This window comes from Cannabis sativa, chromosome 3 (genome assembly GCF_029168945.1).
Source record: "Cannabis sativa cultivar Pink pepper isolate KNU-18-1 chromosome 3, ASM2916894v1, whole genome shotgun sequence".
Taxonomy (NCBI): domain Eukaryota; kingdom Viridiplantae; phylum Streptophyta; class Magnoliopsida; order Rosales; family Cannabaceae; genus Cannabis; species Cannabis sativa.
In genome coordinates this window covers 21,671,086-21,677,085 of record NC_083603.1, presented here as the reverse complement: position 1 = coordinate 21,677,085, position 6,000 = coordinate 21,671,086, and positions in this window count along the sequence as shown.

Sequence of the window (6,000 nt, the reverse complement as noted above, 5' to 3'; positions counted from 1 at the left end):
CTTTTCCAAGGTGTAAGAATACCTCTCGGTGATTATTCCATGTCAGTCTAAATTCAGTGTTCTGACAAATTAGGGAATAAACTTTCGAACATATAATTAAGATTATATTCCACTGTGCTGACAACACTATAATCATTAACAAATTCATATGTTCTGGACTTAAATGGAATTCATACATTATATATATATAATCATGAAATAAATCATGTGAACCATGCAACATAAAATGTTATTTCTGATCTTTATTAATAAGTAAATCTGATTATATGAAAATGGGTTTTATTTAGGGCACAAAACCCAACATCTTCTCCTTCCGAGACTCTGGCTTCCGAACTCCAAAATTAGTCTTACTTTTCTATGTGACTCTGCCTCTAGAATTAGTTTGGTCACCATGCTCTGAAGCATAGATTTCTTTCTTCTTCTATTGAGGTTAGTTGACAGTTTTAGACTTTTTATGTTGCTTGGTTGAAGGAGTCCTCTTTGCATTTTCAACAACTATTCCTTTTCCTTTGTCTTTGTGAATGCCTGAAATTCTAGGATCTTTTAGATCTACTCTCTTAGGAGCATCAGTCGTTGGAGAAGCTTGAACATGAGGAGTCCCTTTGGTCAGTGCGGTCGTCATGGCCTCTATTCTGGTCATCTATGTGAGAAATAACTCATTAAATTGATCCTAATGAGTTAATTTGCTTTCAACTAGTTGAAGTTGTTTAGCCATAATGACCACGAAGTCTGGATCATCAAGTTGATTCTCTTCTCCAACATTATCATCAGTGGCTTTGTTCTAAAGATCATCTTCTTGTATGTGCTTAGGAGTATCCTGAGAATTGTCTTTAACGTTGTCAGAAATACTCTCTCCAAATTTTGCATCCTCATTTATAGCTTCGTCTCAATTATAATCTTCATCATGGTGACCTTTTTGGGGACTGGTTGCCTCGTGTGGGTCATTGGTGTTCCCTGCTTGGTGTTAGGACTAGTAAAATGAAGACCAAACTTTGTTCGGGTGAGTACAAGAATTAATTAAACGCAATCTTCAGATGGTATCACTACTTTCTTCAACTCTCAATGAAAGTACCAAAATGTTTACCAAGATTTTCGAAAAACTAATTGTAAATAATCAGAACTGAAGAAATAAATAATTAAAAGATAAAAAACAGGAAACACAAACAACTTTTTACGCAGTTGGGGCATTAACTAGCCTTAGTCCACGAGTCGATGTTATTATGTAACTCTTTAGCATGAAAAGCCTTTAGGGGAATACAATGAATGTAAGTTCTCAAGTTTTCTTGAGCAAGTATTACAAGAGAATTCAACCCTTAATCCATAGGATTGATTGGGTATTTATAGTATTTTAAGAATTACACTTAGTTTCTCTTTTTTCTCTATTGGGGAGTGTACAATGAATTACATATTTGGGTTGTCTCGTGAAGTCCAGCCCATGAAGGAGAAGATATGCTGACTCGATAGATGGGATTCAGTTGGATATAGTCAAAATTGTTTACCATGATTGTGGAAAATTAATTATGAATTAATTGTCTGATATCTGTTTTAGGAAGTTTTCCCTTTTAGCTTGATCCGATCCCCTATCGAGATCTAGCAAACGAATATTTCCTTATTTGTGCTTAAGAATAAAAAGGAAATCAGACTAGTCTTCCAGGAATACATTTGTAAAGACCGCTTAGCTTTAATTTACAAATTAGCAGATAAATAGGACTTAATTATGAAAATTATTTATTAGTATTGAATTATTTATTGATGATGATATATTTGAATTCAGAATGCATTTCACATGTCATATATAGAAATTTCATAATTTTGCATGTTTTGTGTCCGATAACATTGGAACGCGGTATGTGGCTATAGAATCACATCCTAGTAATTTTAGTATAGTGGGACAATAAAATTAGACATTGGGAATGTCGAGAATAATCGAGATTTTAGAGTTGATAAAAATACCCGTAAGTGACCTTTTATGATTTTTTAATGTGAGAAGCACAAAATGGTCTTTTGCCTAATTTTGTTTGTCTTATGTGGATTTGAATTTAGTTAATAAATCAGATTTTTAAATACATTATAAGCTGATATTTTATTTAATAATCCCTTTTATCATTTCATTTTTATTGAAAATCAAAGATATCATTTAGAAGGAAAAGGTTCTCTCTCTCTCTCTCTCTCTCTCTTTGCCCTCTCTCTTTCGAAACCCTCCAGACCAGCTAGGGTTTGCTGTGCTTTTCTTCATTTCAAGCTTGGTGCTATAAGAATTAAGTGTTCATAAGCTCTAGGTAAGCTTTTAACTTGATCCTCTTTAGTTTCTTGAGTTATAAGAAAATAGATTTTGCTTGAAATTGAGATTTTGGTTGTTGTTCTTGCTGTGGTTGTTTGAAATTATTTTCAGAGGTTAATTTATGTTAGATTATGTTGATTTGAGCATGAATTAAGGGTTGCTAGTAGATTTAACCAAGCTTTAATGGTGATTTTGGATTTTGAGCTTGGGTAACTGTTTTATTGCTTGGAAAATGTTTATTGGGGTATAATATGCAGGTTTGGAAAGTTTGGTTGGGTTTGGAAACGATTTGGTTAGGGTTTGAAGTTTTTTGGATTTTCTGGGTAAAACCGGCTAAGCGGTTTTATAATGCTTGTAAAACTGGTTACCCAGATTTTGCAGTAGGATTCCCTGAAAAATGCAGCTTGTTGTTTCGCATTAGTTTTAGGTTTCTGGTTGGTTAATTCCCTGCTAGTTTAGGGTATTGCCATATTAAGTTGCAGTAGATAAGGTATTGGTTTAAAACCTAAGTCCCGGGTATGATTTAGCGAGTCACTTATCTATGTTGTTATCAATGTGATTTAGGAGCCTATAATTCGCCGAGCAGTTGTTCCACTCAGGTTTACCGGCACACCTAAATTCAGAATTGAGGTAAGATTAGTATAATGTCATGCATATGTTATTACATGTTTAGTGTACATGTTGTTTATGCCTGTTAGATTACATTGATAGCAGTAATAGTATACATAGAGTTGTATTGATTACTGATAAATGTATGTTGGCTGAAATATTGATCGATGTTGTCACATCAATATGGCTACAGTATGACTAGCATATTGGGTATAGGCTGACATTATGGTCGATATTATTGTCGTATGAACGTTCTAGAATCAGTATCGTGTGGGACACGGGGATTGGGGTTATGATCGGGTGTATGGGCACCAGGTTATAACCCGAGTTATTTGTATGTTATATGTTATGCTTTTCTTACTGAGTTTGTCGACTCACGGTGCTATTTCCATGTGTAGGTAAGGGCAAGGCTAAAGCTGAGGAGCCGTGAGAACGAGCAGGTGAAGATTGTACATGTCAAGGCGGTTAGGCCTGGAGCGTACGATCTTAGGGGACATCAAGGCTTTTGCTGACAGTCGCTAGGTGACAAAACTTTGGTATTAAACTAGCAAACTTTTGTAAATATATTTTGCAACAGGATCCCAGAATTTTGATGAATGTATTACTTTATATTTTTAATTAAGTATGCAAATTTTGATTATTTACGTTTTTCATTAATCTCGTTGATTACCAACGAGCTGCACAGTACATTTCAATCACGCTAACACGCCTATGCTAGTTAGGGTGTTACAACATTGTTTTACCCTTCTGGCCTCAAGTTACTGACCTACTTTCATACATGAGCTGTCAATGGTGGAAGGTTATCTGATCATGGATCTGAAGTACGTTCCTGGAAGGTCTTGATAAAATGGGCCTGGCCCACTTTATCTTCTCTAGGGGACCCGCTAGTGGGCCTTGGATCCTAGATTCTATGTGTCCTGTACCAAAAACGCGGATAACAATGAGGATTGAACTTTGGAGATGAGTTTTAAATTTTTTATCACTACACCAAAATACTAAAATTATTATTTTGATAATAATTAAAATATTTATATAGGGCCCTGCTGGATACCATGACAAGAATCATGAGTTCTCTCAAAATCAATTGGTAATGAATAAAATAGTCTATGTTTTTATATATAGCTCAATTTTTTTAGTATTTGCTCTATATTTATAGAGATTTTTTTCTATAATATGTATTTTAGGCCAAAATTTTACATTTTTATCTTGGTAAGGGAAATTAAAAAAAAAAGAAAGAAATCCAAAAGTTTTGTTTTTTAAAATACCAGTAGTTTAGGCCTTTAGTTACTTATTTACATAAAATTAGTCCTGCTAATTAACATATGTTTATATATAGCATTTGGTTCCATTCACATATAATTTGGATAACTCATTTATGAGTTTACATTAGTCTTCTACAATAATGGTTGGAACCAGATTCACTAACATTATGTCCTATGCCATAAGTTGCTGGACCTGTTTCCAAAATCAGGGCTACCGGTGACACGATGAGGAGAACCCCAACTTGTTTCCCGCTCGGAATATACATTTAAAACTAAAGTCACGAGTGATGGCATGTCCAGGAATATGGCTTGCTAAAGAATGTTCTTCACTTGCATTCCTGTCAAATGAGCTTTGAGGAGGAAAGACGAAAAAACTAGCACTATGATCGTGAGGTAGATCTGTTGGCACTATAGCTGGCAAACTACAACCATCACCATCAAATCTTCTAAAACTTTGAGTCATGGGTGATGGCATGCTGAGCGAAACACTGTGATATAGATGATGGTGGAAGGCCTAAACTTATGAGGTTGAGCAGCGGTGTCCGTTGAATGAGGAACAAATGAGCCTTCCACTCTAGGATCAGACCTGAAAAGAACAATATGCATAAAAGATTAACATCCAGTCCCTGGATCGGCCAATTTTTGTAAGGTGATTATAACTAAATAAATTAATTAAAATAGAATAAAAAATATTAATCATAATACAATCATATATATAATTTAGGAGGATTATTTTAGAAATACCCAAAAATAACAAAAATTTTATATTTTTACAAAATTTTTATTTTTTTTACTTTTTATCGACTTTTTTTCCTTTACAAACCGCTATTTTTAGGTTGTTCTCAAAAAGACTATTGTTTACACGTGAAAATATATCATAACTTTACGGCAACATGAAAACAACGTTGTTTTTCCTCTAAAAAATTACAAATCCGTAAAAATGTAAAAAAATCATAAATTTTTTTGTCGCTTTTTGTAGCTATTTTGTTGTTGTTTTACAATTGTTTATATATTGTTGTCTAGGTGTTGTATAATTGTTTCTAGTTGCATTAGTTGTTTTTTTTTTTTTTTGTTTTACTAAACACAGTTTTAATGCCCTGTCCAACAGGGACGCCACGTGTGTGCTCTTATAAAAGTTCTTTTCAATTGATTTATAAGATTATACTGAAAGTGTGACTAATTAAAATTTGATAACTTTATAACAAACATAAAAAATATCTTTATAAAAGATAAGTAGTATTAATCTTGGGGTCCCCCTGTTTTCAAAATATTTACAATCTGGTTTAAAAGTAGTTTTACAACATAAACTTTATATTCCCATAAATACAATCAAAAGAAACACTCTGAACACTGGGCCGTAACACCGCGATTGATATGTACATTGCTGCTACGACCTTCAAACTCATGGTTGCTCAACTTTCGCCTTCCCTTTACCTGCACCATATAGCACCCGTGAGTCACAAAATATAACATATATCTATTTATTCTCACATTATTACAATTACATAATATCGTAATTACATAAATCTCAGTGCTTCATAAAGTACCCTTACCACTCGCTAACCACGAGCTGAATATGTCATTATAATTTCCCAGTAAAGCAAGCGATAAGTAAGAAAACTATCCGCGGTTTTAGGAGTAATTACTCGTAACGGTAATAACCGTTTCCAACCCTCAACAAACATTTAACCAGAATCTTAATAATAATCAAGGGTATAACAATTAAACCATTAACATTTAGCCAAATATAGGGCTTACCACTTTTTCTTACCTCAATTCAGAACTCAAGCGTGCGGGCCAATAAATTGAGTGGAAAACAAACTGGGCGATCCCGGTCCCATGTCACGA